The sequence below is a fragment of the Cygnus olor genome, chromosome 1 (assembly GCF_009769625.2).
Source record: "Cygnus olor isolate bCygOlo1 chromosome 1, bCygOlo1.pri.v2, whole genome shotgun sequence".
Taxonomy (NCBI): Eukaryota; Metazoa; Chordata; class Aves; order Anseriformes; family Anatidae; genus Cygnus; species Cygnus olor.
This window is the reverse complement of record NC_049169.1, coordinates 208,332-227,019: the sequence shown is the minus strand read 5'-3', so window position 1 is coordinate 227,019 and position 18,688 is coordinate 208,332. Positions and strand designations below refer to the sequence as shown.

General features: G+C 57.9%; 1 protein-coding gene across 1 annotated transcript in view; it reads right to left on the bottom strand.

Annotated features, from left to right (window-relative positions):
* The window catches only part of SHANK3 (SH3 and multiple ankyrin repeat domains 3), a 385,179-nt gene extending 368,339 nt beyond the window's left edge, over positions 1 to 16,840 (bottom strand). Inside the window, exons 1-2 of the mRNA XM_040544765.1 lie at positions 16,604 to 16,840; positions 7,025 to 7,074 (exon numbers count right to left, since the gene is read on the bottom strand). The gene's annotated coding sequence lies outside the window, so the exon portion shown is untranslated. The remainder of the gene's footprint in view (positions 1 to 7,024; positions 7,075 to 16,603) is intronic.
* Between the last annotated feature and the right edge of the window lie 1,848 nt (positions 16,841 to 18,688).

The window sequence follows — 18,688 nt, the reverse complement described above, 5'->3', positions numbered from 1 at the left end:
TCACACAAGCTAGTTACTGATTTACCAGGGGTGGCTGCAGCTGCAGCTGGAGCGTGTGGTCGATGGCTGCAAGCGCTGCGGAAGGCTGGGCCTCCACGGGGGGGATGGGGCCAGGGGGTACAGCGCTGCTCAACCCCACTGCAGGGCTGAGCGCAGCACGTCGTGCAGGGTGCTGGGGCTCCCACAGGCCACCCTGGGTTGGTCACCTGCTGCTGTGCCCAGGGCCTGCCCAGATGCAGGGCACAGCAGAGCCAGAGCCGTCCTCATGGCTTGCCTGGGCACGGGCTGTTTGCCATGGCTCCGTCCCAGTCGCACATGACAGGCAGCACAAAGCAGCCTGCACCAGCTCAGCCTCATCCTTCACCACTGTTGCCCATGTCCTCCAGCAATGACCCAGGCACCAGCGTGTCCCCGCCCCATGTGGGCAGGGGCAGGCACTGGATGCAGCCCCATCCTCAGTCCATGTTGTGACAGGCTGGGCTGCATCCGCGCCCACCCCATGCTGGGCTACAGCATGTGCAGGATAAGCGCCACGCAGGTGCTTTGTCCCAGTAGTGGCTTTGCACACCAGCTGGGAGGGCTGCTTGCTCCCTCCCTCGCTGGCAGGCAGGTCAAAGTGGGGTGGCAAACCTAGCCGTCCTCCCTTGCTGGCTGCAGCCCCCATCTACCTCACCGGCAGGGAGGTCAGTGCCATCACAGCCCCTCTGACCTGCTGCCACAGTCTCCAGCACAGCAGAGGAGTGCTGGCCACGCTGCCCTCACCTACTAGGGCTTGCTCTTCACCTGTGCCCAGCAAAGGGGTGACAGCACATCCAAGAGAGCTCTCATGGCATCTCCTGCGCCAAGAGCAGAAGGCCAGCCTGCACAAGACTGGGACAGCCGCCAGAAGGAGCGGAGAGAGGTCTTCACTCCAGGGACTGAGCAAGGGAGAGTGCCTGGCTGGGTGACAGGAGCACAGGAGTATATGCTTGCAGTGGCCCCAGATGGAGTATTAAGATGCACGGATTTAATGAGAGAAGGGAGAGGGCAGAGGGGAGAGCGCACGGGGAGCAACGCTCATTGATCAGCCTGCCTATGGCCTGTGTCCTACAGGGCTCAATGGGTAATTCTACTGCCAATTGATTTTCCTTCTCTCAGCCTGCCAGGGTTACTGGGTCACTGGGGATGTGCAGATGATTAAAGTGTGACTCCCGCAACAACTGGGATTGGACCTGCTGCACCAGTGCTGGCTTTCCCAGGGCAACAGCATTGTGGTGCAGACCCCAGTGAGGAGCAGAAAGAAAAGGAGCAGCATCCGGCACCAAAGCAGTGCATGCCCAGGAACACCGGAGCTCACCTGTGCCTTAGTGCCCAGCAGAGGGCAGGGGAACCTCTGAACTGTCCTTGCACAGTTGTGTGGGTGTTGGAAGCAGCTGCAGTGCCTGGAGGTGGCAATTCACAGGGGAGCCCTTGGGCAAGAGGCTTCGGTGCCATGGCTCCCAAACATTGTCCCTAATAGCTGTCCTGCTGTCCCCTGCCACATGCACACAGAGAGGCACCAAAACCTTTGTCCATGCCTCTGTGTGGTCTCTGAAATCCAGGCTTGCGTCACGAGTACATATCTCCACAGTCTGCTGCTTGCACCCTGGCTACTTCCCCACCCTCTTTGAGCCAGCTAGGTCCAGGTCTCTCATAAGAGCAGCTAAACCTTAGGCAGTTTGAGGTTTGGGGCATCCCAGACTCAATCCTTGGGCTCTGAACCATTTACAGCCTCAGGAAGAATGTCTCTGTGCAGGACTCCAGGTTCCCACAGCAGCAGCAGGATGTAAGCAGCTGCCCCAGCCATGGCCAGCACCACCAGTATAGAGCCCACGTGACGACAGTTGCTTGAGCCCCCCTAACCTGGCTCAGTCCAGGGTAATACAGAGTGGAGAACCACCTCCCAGATGTGACCTCTCCCTCTCCAACTGCTCTCCCCAAGCTTTTCCCCATCAGAGGAGATGGGGCACGTCCCCATTTTTTCCTGTCCCATAGCCCCCTTCCATATCTGTCCCAGTTCCCAGCAAAGCATCAGGGGCTGCTGTCTTTCCTCCCTGGCTGCCCTCACCTTTTGCAGTGCAGCATGTGCTCAGTCAGCATCACAGGCGCAGCGTCCCAGCCTGTCCCTGTGGCACACATGGGGTGTTCCTGACCTAAGGGAGGGACAGAGCCTGAAGGAGGGCAGCAGTGGCTGAAGACCTCAAAGCCTGCAGAACCTACTGCCCTGTAATGCAGCTGGAATCTGCAGGCTCTCTGTGCCATGAGGGCAACTCATGGGAGCTGGCACTGCTCACGCAGGGCACCAGGGATGCAGTGGCTGCTGCTCAAACAGGGAAGGTGTCCCCAGAGCCCCCTCCCCATGCAGGGTCTGCTCCAAGCCCATCCCAAGGGGGTGTCTGCTTCCCTGCTGGGCACAGAGCTGGGCATAGGCAGTACACAGCCAGTACAGCCCTGGGCCCTCCAGGTCTGCAGAGCCCAACAGAGCCCCTGGTGTGTGACAGTCGTCACAGGAAGGCACTTCTGGAGCTGGAGCCAGGCAACTGCTGCAATGAGAACAGCCTCACCCAGAAACACCAGCATCCTGGGGGTTTTGCCCCCCTCCTCCCCACGCAGTAACTCCAAGCACCAGCGGTGCGTAGCCATAGGAACATCACTTAACACAGTCACCTTGGTAACCGCAGCTACACGCTCTCACAAGCACGTGCAGGGCCCTGTGTACCCCGGTCGGGTTCCCCGATCCTGCACCCACACAGCAGCCTGCTGCCTGCCCAGCCTGCAGGTCATGCAGCTGCACAGCACCAGCAGGGCCGGGGATGGACCTGTGTGCCAAGAGCCCCACTGGTGGCACTGCACCACCCTCAAAATGATGGGAACACCTGGAAATCACCCTCGCAACCAGAGCTGGGAGTCAGAGCCTTGCAGAGACCTTTGGACCAGTTTGGCCACAGACGACTTTGCCTGGAGGTGTGCACTGGACAGAGCAGTGTCTCCGCCTGTCCCACAAGTCACTGAGCCTTCACCAGCCCCTCGGGCAGAGCCAACAGCATAAGGACCAACCCCACACGCCCAGCCCCCTGACGCAGAAGAGGAAAATGCCTGGGTTGGATTCATGTGAGGACGCAGCTGAGAGGGACAAGACCCCAGTGCCTGACCCACCACAGACAGACTGTCAGAAAATGCAGCTGTTCCCTCCATCTTCCCATACCACCCCTGGGCACAACTGCACATAAACACAGCCCACAAAGGTGGTACAGCCCAAGGACAAGTAAATCTGAGTGTTAGGTCCCCACACCTTGCACCCTCATCTCAGCAAGCACCTCTGCATCCCTGCAGAGTGGGCAGCAGCACAGACCCATGGCTGTGCAGCCAGGCAAAACACCCAGTTCCTGGGCGCGTGGGCAATGCCATGGACCAGGCTGAGCCAGCTTGCCATCGAGCACTGCCCTGCCCTGCAGGCACAGATGTAGGGCTGCACAGACACCCCAGCTGCCCTGTACCTGTTGCAATCATGCGCACTTCCTCCACTCTCCTGGCTCCAGCTCAGGAGCAGCACAAGGCAATGGGAAACAAGAAAACCAAGAACCTCCAGGAATTACACAATCCCTGAAGCAACCTGGACAGTCCCACGGCTAGCAGGACTGACCCACCTTCCCGTCACTGCCACTAGGGAGGCCCATCACGATCCCCCTGGCTCAGCCTCACCGGTGATGGCCTGGGCCTAGCCCCAGCACAGCCCCACACTGCACTGGTGCCCCACATTTGCTGGTGTCCTGCCCACCCCCACTGACACTCCAGGCCCCAGTGGCAGATTGCAGGGTGCAGGGCTGGAGGTGCTGCACCCATGCCTGGGATGGGGGGTGTACCTGACCTGTTCCCAGGGACTCCGTGCTGCCCAGGTGCAGCCGCTATCCAGAGCCAGAGCCAGTGTCGGGGAGGATTCCACCCCAGAAAAGCATCCTGCCTCTGCAGGAGCCCAGCGTGCGCACTGATCAGTCAGCCTGCACTCACTACTCGGCTTCTCCTGCTTAGCTCTGGTAATAGGATAACGCTGCCTCCATCTGTTTGTCTGGGACTGAGAAGTTAATCGCCTCCTTGGCATCCTCCCCTCCCCACACCCCTGCCTCCAGCCCTATCCCACCCTTCAGAGCAGTGCAGGGCAGAGCTGCTGCACTCACAGGAGCCAGCAGCAGCTGGCCAGGCAGCCATGCCAGGACAGATCCAGGCAGGACTGAGCCAAACTCCAGGCTCAACGGCAGCCTCCCTGCATCCCCCAGGCATGGGCTCCTGCTGTAGCTGGGGAGGACAATTTGCTCCTTTAGGGTTAGGAACAAAGCCCTGCAATGGGGTTTGCCTTGGCCGAGCCCAGCTCCACAGGGCCCTGCTCCCACTGGAATCCACTGTGTTGCTGCTGAGCAAGGAGGAGGAATTTTGTCCAAGTGAGAGTGCTGCCTTCTGTGGAGCAATCTGTTGGAAGTGTTCAGAAATGATGCTGCCACAGCATTCAGCTTTGGGCCCAGCAAGTTGTGGATGCACTCTTGGAGCAGGAAGGACTGACTTCATTGAACTCACAAGCCAGTAAAAGAACAGCTTGGAAAAATGTCCACCTCTCAATAAAAGCACAATTCAAGCCCACTGCACACATTTCAAGGCTGCACCTGCCCTGCATAGGCAGCCAATGCTTAGGCAACTGGCACAGCCCTACAGCTTTTCTGGAAAGCACCACTCAGGGCACAGCCACTCCCCAGCCTTGAGCCACCCAGCACAGCATGGCTCAGTACAGTGTAGCACGGCACTACATAGCACAGCACAGCGTGGCACAGCGCAGCACAGCACAGCACGGCGCGGTGCAGCACAGCACGTCACAGCACGACATAGCATGGCATGGCACAGCAACTCCCCTGTACGGAAGCACGTAGTGTGGCCCACGCAGCACAGCCCATGCAGCACAGCCCACCCCTGCACGGAAACACGCAGCACAGCCCACGCAGCTCAGCCCACGCAGCACAGGCAGCCCTGCACAGGCAGCCTGAATTATCTGCAGGATTTACAAGGTGATGTTGTAGGGGTCCTGGAATGAAGCTGCAGCCTGTGAAAGAGCCCGCTGAAGCCAGACCCATGCTCAGAAAAAGCACCTCAGTATTCTTGTGCCTTAGTATTTTACTTTTTCTTTGTTTCATCCTCTGGTTTCCAAACCTTTACACTGAAGCCTACACATTGCAGGCTGCATGCCACAGCTCAGCCTGCCAAGTGCATAGGGCAAGAGGGCTGGGTGAGCCTGGCAGTTCCTGAGCCCCAGCCCCACAGAGGTGTCCATGGGGCGTGTGCATGCACTGGAGTCCTGCAATTCTCAATTCGCCCCTTCCCCAGGGCAGGACTTCTGGGATGTGTGCATGGCAAATACCTGCCGTGAATGGGGCTGGCAGGAGACAGGGGCAGAAGCTGGAGTCGGGCTCCTCTGCAAGCCCCAGCACTTCTTGCACTGGTGCGTGGTGAGCAGTAGGTGGGAACACACCCTCAGGGATGCACTCCTGGTGTGCACACCCAGTGCACAGAAACAGCATCCACCAGACCCTCCAGTGGCAGGAACCAGCTGGTGCTGTGCCTAGTTGGCGCTGGGGTCTTTGCCGGGCACTAAGAAACCCCATGGGAGAGGGGAGGGAGAAGGCTGCTCAGAGGAGCAAACAGGAGGGGCAGGGCAGAGACCAGGGCAGGAAATTGGGTCTCTTGCCAAGCAAAGAATGGAGAGAGTCAGCCCCAGACCATGAGCAGATACTTGTCATTTGCTGTCTTCCATTCCTAAAGGACATCTCTCCCCTGCCTTTTCCCAGCTGGGTCTTACAGCTCAAGCTACATCTCCACCAGCCATGGGCTCCCCAGCACTCCTCCCTGTGCTTTCTCTAGTGCCTCCCTGTCTCTGGTGTAGCTCTGTCTGTCCTTATATACCTCTGTGCCAAGTTCTTGCCCTACCACAGTCACAATAAGACACGGCTACATCCCTTCCCTGCCCGCATCCATTCAGTGCCCTGGGAGAAAGCATGCACCCCTGACTCTTGTCCTGGCATCCTGGGGTAGGGGCACCCACCACTGCTTTGATTCTCCTAAGGGACAGGAGTTCTGGCACCCATCAGCAGTAGTGCTGCAGGTTAGCCATGCACACATAGTGCTGGCTGGCCTCACACCATGGCTCTGCAGCCTCCCTCATGTCAGCCTGACAGCAGCCATGGAAGCAGCACCAAAAGCCTAAATTTCTCTGTGTGTCCAAAGAAAATGCCCTTCACAGCATGCTGCATAGTCCCCCAGAGCTCCCACTGAGATCTTGTCCTGCCCTGTAGCACAGCATGCACACAGCACCCAGTTCAGACACAGCTGTGGGGTGACATGATCCCACACCAGCCACACCAGCTATGGGGTCAGGCAGCGCTTGCAAATGGTTCAGCTTCCTTAGGCAGGGCAGGAAAAAGCCCCATTGCATGAGTCAGCATCTGAGTAGCCAGGGCTGGAAGAAGCACTCACAACAGTGAGATGACCAGGAGCCTCCTGTCCTCCAAGACCAGTGGTACTTGCCCCAGTCAGTGATGCTATATCTCAGCTGGATGGACCTGGGAGGATTCTATGAGAGATGGCATTCTGGATCCCAGAGGGAAGGGTCTGGGCAGACCCTTTCTCCCCTTGTCTTTTCCTTTTGATATCTCCTCAAGGCACATATATGATGTGATGACCTACTCCTGACTCATAACTGCTTCTGCATCATTTACAACCTGCCTGAATGCACCCTGTTCCCTTCAGTCTGACACCCTCCATCCTTTTCCAGCCCTCAAAAGCCCCATTTTTGCCCTCAGTCCTCCATGCTGCTGCTCAAGAACACTGGCCAGGTCTCCATCCCCAGTGCCCCAGACAGGTCATGCTCTCCCAGGCAGAGGCAGCAGGGCCCTCACCAGCCTCACCTCCTGCTGGGAGGCCCAGGGCATTTCCAAAGGCAGAAAGGGAAGAAAAAAACAGCATTTACCTGAAACGACTGTCACGGGCACAGGGTCACAGCACTCCCTCTTCATCAACCTGCAGATAACAGACAGCAAGGACATTATCAGTGCAATGTACCCCATGAAAGGCCCCAAGCACGCTACACCTATGTCTGCCCAGGGAGAGCTGGTGCAGCCTCAGGACAGCAGGGAGATGTGGAGTCCCTCCTAGGACCTGAGTCAGGGAACAGGAGCATCCCAGAGCAAATCCACAGGACAGCAGGGAGAGCAGCAGCGTCATCCATGGCTTGTAGCAATGCCCACTGCCCTGCTGCACTGGAGCTGCCCTGCCCCAGGCCTCCTGCCCACATTGCCAGCAGGGGACCTGAGGGGCTCCCTCCACACCCAGGCAGGCTAAGGGACTGGCAGCTCCACGTCTCTGCTGACAGCGCAGCATGGGGCAAAGTTGTGTCTGAGGGCAATGCAACTTCCTGAAAACCACGGGCAGGAGAGCAGGGAGCTGGCACAGCCATGGGTCAGCAGGACTCCCTCCCACATGCCTCTCCGACTCCTCAGCAGGACTGAGCCTGAGAGCAGGGACTGGCTCCAGATCAACACCAGCTATGCCAAGAGCCAGCTCCTCTTTTTCAGGCACCAGCCCCAAGGCACCTGCAGAGCCTACCTTCACAAGACCAGGAAGTTCACCAGGCTAAACTCAGAACAGTGACAGGCAGCCAGGAGAGAGCAGAGTGTTTCCATAGTGCCTCTGCTCTCCTGTGTGCTGGAAATGTGCATGCTCTCTATCCTTGTTTCTCATTAAAGATCCTTTCTGGGTGAGTGGCTGAAATGGCTGCTCTGTTGTAGAAAATTAAAAATGTATGACTTGGGATTTCTCGGAGCACGCTTGTTGTGCTGCAGCTGGTGTCGGCAAGTGCAAGGTGCTGTGGGAGGGGAAGGGACCACGGCAAGGATCCCATTTTTGCAGAGCATGCGTGGTGCACCACGCAGGCAGCTGGGTGCCACCAGGCTTTCAACATTTTACAAGATGTATTCCATTCAACTGGCAGAGGTACCACAGGCACTGCAATTCACCTGGAAAACTCAGCGGCTATTGTGTGCCTCTGTAAAGTGACGCTGCTGAGGTCACCACGCGGCCTTCACACGATGCTCCGGACATAGCTGTTACCACCCTGCTGACCTCTCTCCCGAGAAAAGCTCACAGGACACCTGTGCTGCTAAAACAGAGGAAACCTACTGCAGCACCTTATGTCAGACCTAAACAAAGCAGCACAGGGCATGCATGTGTCCTGCTTGGACATGCATCGGCCGCAGTGAAAGAAGCTTCTCTCCCATCCCTGAGCACTGGGAATACCAAGGCTGGGACAGGCAGATGCTGAGGCAGTGGACTGCCGTGCCCATAGGAACATCAAACCTGGATGAGCCCAGACTTGCAGGGCTTGGGGCCAGAGGGGTGACACCACACAGCCTCCCGCCCACCATGTACCATCTGAAACCCCTCACTGCAGCACATAACATGGCTCAAGGGCACACAGCAGCCCCAGTCCTTGTGCACTACTGCTGTCAACACTGCAGGGAGACTCATTTGCTGCAATTAGGACACTTGGACAAAGGGTTGTGTGGTGCTGCAGAGCAGGAGCTCCCCACCCACCAAAGGCACTTTGTGCAGCTCATGCCCCCCACTCACCCTGCTGCCTCCAGGCAGCCTCAGCCCCGGGACACAGTGGGTTTGGGCTGGAGCTATACAGCATGGCTACGAGTCACCAAGGGTAGCACAACCCCGACACCCGTCACACCTGGTGGCCCAGCTCCACACCCTCTGGGCGTCCACATGGCTGTTGGACAGGCGCTTAACCAAACTACCCAGCCACAGGCAGTGGTCTGGACTGTGGGAGCCTTCTCCAGCAAGACCACACCAAGGCCTCAGGTTCAGGCTGCTGCTTACCCAACCAGGGCACAGCCCAAGTAGCCATGCTGGGGACCCAGGGCTCCATATTCACACCCAGCCAAGCACTCTGTGCAATTTTCCACTATTCCCCTGGGACCAGGAACACTGGGGCACTGCAGGCAAAGGCTGGGAGCAAGACAGGCAACAGAGTCCTTGGGGAATGAGCGCCTGAACAGCTGTCCTGGGTGCAGTGTGGGTACCAGGGCTCCCCAGGAAACTGCAAAGGCAAGGGGACTCTAACAGGAGGCAAGAGTGGCCAAGGGACTAGGAAAACCGTCATAAGAAGAGAAAGGAAGGAGCTGGGATGGCTGCCTTAAGAAAGGAGGCAAATAAGAAGGCACCCAGATAAAAGGCTGTAACATCCTGAACAGTCTGCAGAAAGGAGACAATGTTTCTGCTCTTTTCATCTTGCAGCTTAAGGGCAATGGAAAATACAGTGGAACCTTGCACTAAGAAAGGAAATGTTCTGTCACATCACCCATAATGAGACGGTGCAACTCACTGCCACAGGAAGCCCTTGAGGACCAGAGCTTTGCAAGTTTCCAACCAGGTCTAGATGTTTCTATGGGCAATGACACCAGCAGCTCCATCAGTGGCAGGAAATCTGGCATGGATGTGAAACCTCATTCTGCAGGGCTCCACTGAGGCCTGCTGACGGTGAGCAGGATCGAGTCTCACATGGAGGCAGCTGGTCTCCAGCTTCTCAACACAGGGAGCCTCTGCTGCTTCCTCTGCTGCCTCGGGCAGAGTCAGAGATGGGCTAGGACAGCAGGGCTGGCCCCAGAGGGCTGTTCCTAGCTGCAGAGTGGTACTCAGCACTTACAGGGATCTTGTTCCATCTCCAGCACGACGGCTCTTCCTCCCAGCTATCCTCTGCACCTTCATCTGTCCACCCAACCTCCACAGCAGACCCAGGCCAGCATGACCACCTCCTGGACTCGTCCTGACACCACCCATTCAAGCATTGTCTTTCTGTCCTCCTGTGACAAGGGCCCAGTGCAATGTTGGCCACAAGAGCACGCATCCTGCAATGTCTAAGCACCAGTTTGCACAGGAAGCAGCTCGGGAGCTAAATTAAATCCTTATAATATGAGCATCTCCTCCCAACCCTGATAACAGGCAAAGGAGATTTATGAGTTTATTATTGGACCTGATAAATTAAACTCTTCACAGAGGAATAAATTATGCAGATGATCTGCAATGTGTTTAGACTGTAGCTTGTACATTGCCAGTATCAGAGCCCTCCCAGTCCCTGAGGAGTCTGCTGCCCGTGCGGCCAGAGGGACCTTGTTCGGAGCACCAGGGAGGCTGTCCTGTTGCTGTTCTTCCTCACAAATGGCAATTCTGCCTTTCACCAGTCCAAGTTTGACTCTTACTGTGAATGTCCAGACTTCCTGCTTTTCGTTCAGCTTCTTCTCTTTCAAAGATAACAGAGCTCACAGTGATCACAGCAGCTGGTCCCCAGCAGTCTAACGAGCACAACATGATCAGAAATGAAGTTAGCAGAAGTAAAACTGTCCCCAGGACAGAACTGGGAACTGGGAAGCATCTGGAGATTCCTGTATCAGGAGAGCTGTGGGAACGTGTCTGCATGGAGAGACATCCATGGGGCTATGATATGGCAAGTGGGACTCACAGAGATGCCTGTGACCAGAGTTCATGCAGAGAAGACCTGCCCGTTTCTGCCTGCTGAGATGTCCCAGGGCCCTGGCCCCACAGAGGGACAATGTCGCTTATTCCCTCTCACATGCATCCTTGAGGACGCATCATCCTTGTCATCCTTGACATCTTCTGCTCCAGCTGCTCCAGACAAGATCTGCAGGCAAAGCCTTCCCCAGCAGTGGGCAGCCACAAACCCAGGGCCAGGAGATGAAGAGCCACGAGCAGATACCACTGCACATCTCCATGCAAGCCCAAGCCCAGCCACTGCTCCGGCCATACCCACAGCCAAACTGCCACTGTGCTAGAGCCCAGCCTAGCACAGCCTGATGCAGCACAGATGCTCCAGGCACCCCAAGGGCCTGCAGGACTCATGCAAGAGGTCAGCAGACAGGCAGGACGAGCTACAGCACTACCATCATGCCCCAGCAGGCTCTTGTCACAGCCCCTGGGATCTGCAACCCAATGGAAGAGCAGGAGTGTCGACAAAGGGCTATGTCCTGCAGCCCGAACCCCAGCGTGATGCCCTGTATCCCCGCAGCATGCCGGGAGCTGTAGTCCCTTTCCACCAAGGCCAGGAAATGTTACATCAGGCTGTGAGGAGGTCACTGAGCCTTGCACTGAGCTTCCCATGGGGAAGGCCCCAGCCAGCGCTGAACAATAGCGTTGGGGCTGAGCACATATGGGGCTGCTGCTCTTCCTGCCATTCTTTGCACTCCCCTGAGGATGTCTATAAACAGCAGAAGGATCCAGACCAGGAAGTTTAAACCACTCCTTAAATCAGCCACACAGACCAGCCTCGCCCAGGGTGGTGGATCCCCGTGGTCCCTAGCTGGGGAGACTGTAAGGAGGTGTGACGCAGTCCAGGACCAGTCAGTTCTGTCCTGAGGAAAAACACAGCCCTAAACCTAACTGCACTTCGAGTTTCTCTGTGCAAACAAGTCCCAGTCAACTGCCAAACCCACCCCTGTCTCTCTGCTGCTCTTGAGCTCACACAACCACCCATTTTAGCATGAAACTGCAGCCCAAAGAGTCACCTCCTTCCAAAGGACCAGCACCTCAAAGCAGCAGCTGAAATACAAAACGCTGCTGGGCTGGAGCACAACCACCAGCCCCACACTGAAAGGCTCATGGCAAGTTGAGGTGCAAGAGGCTGCTTGTGGGATGAACACCACGCACACGTGCCAGGGGCTCAGCTAGGCCCAGCTCTGCCTGGGGGGAAGTGCTGGGATGAGAACAGGCACCAGTGGTCCCTCCTGCACCGTCCCAGGCACTGCACAGCCCCATGACCCTCCAAAGTCACTTGTGCAGCCACAAATGAGTCTTTATACAAAATCCAGAATCATAAACTCACAGAGCTGCTGCCAGGGAGTGAAGAATACATTGCAGCCAAAGAAGATCTTTCAATATTTAATGATAGATGATCCTCCTCATCGACCTGCTTCTTGGGTTACAAAAGTCTCCATGCACTCTGCTCCCCACAAGAAGATGGGCAGCCTGGCTGTTCAGTAGTGACATAGACACCTGATCCCCTAAAAGTTTAGGCTGATCCTTGAGAGACTTCCACAAAGCCAGCGCTGACTCCCCCTTCCTACACTACCAATGGGAGCCAAGGCACTCAGAAGCCAGCGCTTGTGCCTGTTGTCACAGTTACAGCAGCTCAGCTGCATTTAGGAGTGGGATGGCAATTTACTCTTTGTGCTCATTTTAGCTCCATGGCCTCCCCTGTGACAGGTCTGCCATTGCAGAGGGGATCCCCGCCCTACAGTTCTGCTGCCCCTGGGGCAGCTGTGCCCCCGCTGCCCCCAGTGTCAAGGGCAGAACTGGACCACCAGGTCCCAGCATCCAAGCTGGCAGCGCTGGGTGCAGTGCTGGGAGGAGGCAGGCAGACTGGGGCAGGGCACAACCGATCCTATCCTGGCTCTGACGGCGCCAGCTCGTTTGTTCCCCTCTCGGCTCCTTCTTATCTCCTGCGCTAGCAGGCAGGAGCCCAGAGCACTGCTCATGACATTACCTTGGGCTGTGGCTGGTCCCTGCACCACTCTGAGGGCCTGAATGCAGCCAGCAGAAGCGGCTCAACTCCATCACAGCCACACATGCCCCTGCCCAGCTTATACAGCAACATGCCCAGTGCTACCCCAAATGCCATGGCCAGATGCTGGCCTGGCTCTGCAGTGCCCCACAGCAGCGAGACGCTGTCTGCCATGCTGCAGGGCAGGACCTGCCTGCAGTCAGCCCAATGGCCCTGTAGTCCCGCCATCAGGGAACCTCACCCCGCTGGGCACCCCAGCTCCACGCACACCTTCCTGCTCTCCGCAAGACAGGGAAGGGAGCCCAGCCTGCCAGCCCTGCACCCAGCCTCAGCCTGCTGCCTTGTGCACCCCACACTGCCCCACACCTCCCGTGTGCAGACAGTAGCAGTAACAATTTTTATCTGGTTGAAATCTCAACAGACTATTCTGTAATGGGCTGCTTGTACATGTGCACTTTTATAAGACAACAGTAGTTTAACTAAACGATATGGTACAAAACACAGAGTATAGATTATTCATTATCAAGAAAATACCAACAACATCAAGAATACTTAGGTGTTATGTGAATATTTACACGTTCTAAGCCGTAAAACAGAAAAAAAAAAAAGATTATCTAAAAAAAGAACCTTGTAATATTCTCCTTTGTGCCCTTTTTCCCCCTCTCAACCTTTGTTGACACATGCACAAGAACTTTGTAATGAATTTAAGTGTTAGTTAAAAATAAATAAACTATGGAAACTTGTTATGCATTGTCTCCATGTATGTCACTATTGAGAGAGAATGACAACAAAAGTGTTGAGTGAAATTTATGAATTTCTGGTGGAAAAGGACCCTAGCATGTAAGAGCCATCCCTATTCCCACTCAGTTCCCATGCAAGCCCAGCCCCAAGCCTCAGTGCCTGCATGCAAGCAATGCACGCAAAACGTGCTGCATCTCACACACAGCCATACAATCCCAAAGATTCAAGCTCGCACTCACACTCTCAGAGTGCAGGCTCTTGTGCAACATCCACATTTGCAAGGGCTGCAGCAAGCACTACTTGGCCAGCCTAGGAGACACCAGCCAAGAGCAACTGCACATCCCAGGCAAAGACACCTTCTGGGGCACCTAGGCCAAGACAAGAGCAGAACTGTGCCAAGGTCATTCCCTAGCCCTCATCTCCTCTCCTTGCAACCCAAGGCTTTGGCACAAACACACTACAGCTAAAAGAGCAGCTGGTATGCTAACACAGCAAGACATTTGTTATAGGCATGGTTACACAGCTAGCCTCCTGTTTGACTATGTTTCTCACAGATGCTTGACAGATGTAACCCTTACATCACTGAAGCCTCTGAGGATCCCTGTCCATAGGCATTAAGGCAAGAAACAGAGGTACAGTTCCTGTTTAAATCCTGTTTGCTTCCAGGGCTACCGTCTCTTCATTCTCACATCCTGATTCACACAAACATAGACACTCGTGTGTACCAGTACCTGTGCAAATCCAGCTCTGGAGTTTCCTGCTTCCTTGACCCATTTTTAGAAGAGGAGGAGAATGGCAGACTCCCATTTTTCCAGCAGTTCCCCAAGACATCAGGGGGCAGGCCAAAACTGCAAACTGAGGCCCAGGCACAGGAGCATGGCCACATAAGTCCCGCACACAGGACCGTACAGCACATCCTGAGTCTAGAGGACAGCACATTATCCAGAAGAGACTGGGTTGGAGATGCCTGGCTACACCAATTGTGCTTACATACTGACAACAGAACACATGGAAAAATTGTGTGCTGAGCATCATGCACAGGTATGTGCAAAGCCTTGGGTGTGGATACACTCAGTTATATGCAGATACACAAAGATCAAACAGAGACGTGTTACAAAAACAATGACATGCCCTCACCAGAAGTAACCCTGCTCTGTTTAAATGCTTCTGAACCATGCCACAGGCATCATGGTCCCTACCCTCTGATGCACACTGCACCTGTGTGCATGATACCAGAAAGCAGGGCTCCCGTTCCCCAGCACGTACACCCAACCATAAATCATGGCCCCTACTTCCCAGTACGTACGTGTCACTGCAAACCATGGCATCTACCCCCAGCTACATTCAATTCACTGCAAATCACAGCCCTTATCCCCCCAAATACGCCCCCACTATAGCCACAGACCCTTCTCTCCAACCTGCATACCCCATAGCACGTCACAGCCCTCACTCCCCAGCACAGGCACACCAGTGCCAACGACAGCTCCTGTCCTTAAGTGCTGGCACCCTAGTGCAGCCCATGATTCCTGTCCCCCAACACCTGCCACAGCAAACCACGACTGCCACTCCATGTCCCAATATACAACCCAATGCAAGCCACAGCCCCATTCCCCAAATCATTCGTCCAACTGCTCACCAGTGCCCCTAACACCAGCATGGACACCCAACCACAAACCGTGGCCCAGATTCACCGGCGCAGACGCACCAGACTGCACACCACGGCCCCATTCCCAGGGCATAAACCCCACTGCAATCCACAGACCCCACGAGGCAGCACAGTGAGGCAAACCACAGCCCCCGGCTCCCCGCACCGCACGGCGCACCGTGCCTGCTGCCGCCCAGAGAGGACAACCCGCCGAGCGCCGCGGCCCCTATCCGCCCGGACACCCGGCCCGCAGCCCGCGGCACCCGCTCCCCGCAGACGAGCCCGTGGAGCCACGGCTCCGCCTGCCCACGGACCCGCTGCCGGCCGCGGCTCCCCCGCGCCTTTGCCCGAGCCCGCCGGACAGCCCCGCCGCCGCTCGCCGCCACGCGGAGCCGTCCCCGCGCGTGCCACAGAAGCGCGCCGTGCCTCGGCCGGAGCGCGCATCCCCGCGCCCCGGGGCGCTCTCCGGGGGCCGAGCGGCGCCCGCGAGCGGCGCCCGCTGCCCCCAGCCCCGCCGCCGCCGCGGGCTCTCCGCCCGCCCGCCTCGCTCCCGCCCCGGCGCCGGCCCTGCCCCGGGGGCCGCTCTCACCTGCGGGGCGGCGGGCGGCGGGGCCCGAGCCACCATAGCCGCGGCGCGGCCGGGGGCAGCGGCGGCCGCCGGCAGCGGGAGAGCCGCAGCGCGGAGCGGGCGGGGGCGGCGGGGCGCGGGGAGGATCGCGGCGAGCGCGGCGGATCCTCCGCGAAGTCGGCCCCCGCCGGCGGCGGTGGGGCGTTAGTTTAAGGAGTTGTCATGGCGACGGGGAGCCTGTGCGCGGGGAGGGGAGGGCGGCAGGGGAAGTTCGCAAACGGCGCCGAGGGTCTCCGCCCCGCGCTCCGACGGCCGGCCGGCGCCTGCGGCCGCCGCGGTCCGGGGCTGCCCGGCTCCCCCGAGCTCCGAAGCTCCCCGCGCCTCCCCCCGCCCCCCGTGCTCCCCGACTCCCCGGCGCTCGGGCTCTCCGGGCCCCCGGTCTCTCCCCCGCACCCTCCGGACCGGCCCCGCCGCTCCCGCCGAGCCCGCGGCCCCCGGGAGGTGCCCGCGGCCAGCGGCAGCCGACGTGGGCAGGGAGCAGCGCTCCCCGCCGGGGGGCACCCCAACGTGGGGCACCCGCCGTGGGGCACCCCGCCGCAGCACGGCCGCGACCCCGGAATTGCCAGCTGGACGGCGGCAGTGTGACAAACCAAGAGCAGGGCAGCGGGTACTGAACGTAGACACAGCTGCACGACCCTGCCCCACAGCCCTGCCCAACGACCCAGCCCCATGCCGCTCAAAAGACCTGCCCCAGGGCCCAGTCCTGTAGCTCTGCCCCATGCTGTAGCCTGAACACAGCCAAGACCCATGGCCCTTGCTGCCAGCCCAGCCCCACTGACCCCACAGCAAAGCCCTTGGGACAGCCCATTCTGCACCCCAGGGTGAGAAACCAGAGCTGCCAGCGTAACCTTCCCTTGCCAGGGCTGCCCCAGCCCCATGTCTTGGCAGGGATCAGAGGAGTCCCAGCCGCATGATGCTTGAGGCAGCCGGGATCCTGCAGCCCAGCCCCCATTACCTGCCGTGGGCCCGCGTGGTGCTGCTTAGGCTGCTCTGGCTCCTGACGCCCTCAGAGCCTGAGCCTACAGGAAACCTGCAGCCGCCGGCTCAGCCCCTTTCCTGCCAGGAAGGGGACACCCCTGCCCCTGCGTCCTGCCAGCTGCCAGCTGGGCTGGGCCAGCAGTGCGGGACACACTCGCACGTCCTGGGTCACAGCCTGGCCATGGGCTCCTGCATGCACATGCGTGGCTGCATGGGCATAGGTTTGTGCTGGAGTGCTGCGGGATGTTTTGCGTGGCTGGGGCTTGGTGACGCTGTGTACAGCTCAGGGTCAGTGCACACATGCAGGGGTCAGGATGTGCCTCCACATCCTATCTGGGGAGCCAGGAAACACCTTGCCGGAGCAGAGATTCTCCCTTCCTGCGGGAGCGCCACGGCTGGGAGGAAACCCTGAGAGCACTGCAATGGCAGCAGAGACTGCAGCAGGAACGGATGGACAATGGGCTGACTGATGGTGCCCAGCCTAGAGAACAGGCTGGGCACAGAGTCTGCCCCGGCCACGCATGGGTGGGATGAGCTTGGGAAGGGCAGAGTGTGAGGCTGGACCAGCAAACACAGGTGGAGCTTGTGGCAGTGCACTGCACGGCAGCACTACGGCCCAGCCTAGCCTTTGCCTGGCGAGCAAGGGGGACGCTGCCCTGCCCAGACAGCTCCCAGTGGGAACCCTCCCCTCCACTTTGGGCCCCCCACCTGCCCAACCTGGCAGGCCCTCATGCCCCCCATCTGCTGAGCCTGGCTCTCCCCCTGCCCTGGCTCTGTTCCTCAACCTCTATGCAAGTATCAGTGGCACGTGGCCAGGGTGCAGCACGGGGACCCGTGTTTGAGTGGGCTGCGTGGGAAGGAGGTCAGGCACGCCTGAGTTGCATGGGGACCTGTGCCCAGCAGCTGCACAACCCCACATAACAGCTCTCCTGAATGTCAGGTACCCTTCCAGGGACAGGCTACTGCCTTGTCCCAGGCGCCAGCTCTCTCTCTGCCTTCCAATTGTCCCACCTTTGGTCAGCATGAGTCACCACACAGCAGTCACACCCAGCTCAGGGGTGATGCAGGAGAGGCAGAGCCAGCCAGCCAGCTGCAAGTCCTCACAAGGCCCTTCTCTCCATCCACAGGACCACTTTCCAGCGTGCCCTAAGACCTGCACTGGCCATAGCTCCTACACATCTCCCCTCCACCCTCCAAGGGCAGCAGGATCCACCAAGAGATGTCTTCCTGCTACTTCCCAGGGCAGTGTTACCACCTCAGAGGCTCAGAAATAGTGTCCAGGCTCTGTCTGTGCCCTTGGCCTGGTTTTGATCATGAGATGTTTAGTTGCAATTCTTTGGGTATTTTTTAGCTCGTTGAGGCAAACTTCCCGGATTTCCTTCACAAGCCTGGAGAGCCGAGAACGCACTGTTCCCACACAGCTGACACATTCCCCCAGTCCCATGACTCCGGGCATTTTCAGATTACTGTGATGATCACAGCAGCAGCTCAGAGCTGGAGCTGTGATATGCTCTGCAGCCTCACAGCACTGAGAACAACTCCCGTATGCACAGGAGGGAACTGTTCATTGGGTCACAGGGATGGGACCAGTCTTAGGCACGTGGCAGTGGGATGGTATGGGGCTCACAGCCCTGGGAACCCCACATAGTCGAAGTGGCGTGTGAACAGTTCCTGGTGGAAATCAATTGAGACAAATCTGACTGCAAGGCACAGGGAGCAGTTGAATGGCCAGGGACAGGCATTCATGAGGTGGTGTGAGACAGAACCTCTTTCTTCTATCCAGTAGCCCCAGGAAGGGCACAGCTGCACTGGAGCAGGCCACTCCTGAGCCCCACTGTGTTACAAAGGGCAGCTCAGAATGCATAGCATCTGACATATTGAATGTGGCAGCACCCCTTGAAACAAGCCAAGTGTGAAATAGAGCTGGTATGAGCTGGGAGAAGAGACATTGCTCAGGGAAGAAGAGACAAAAGTGTGCTCAGCTCAGGGTATCTCTGCAGCAGCCAGCACATGAGCACAGACGATGAGAAATCCATGCCTGTGTACATGCAACTTGCCCATT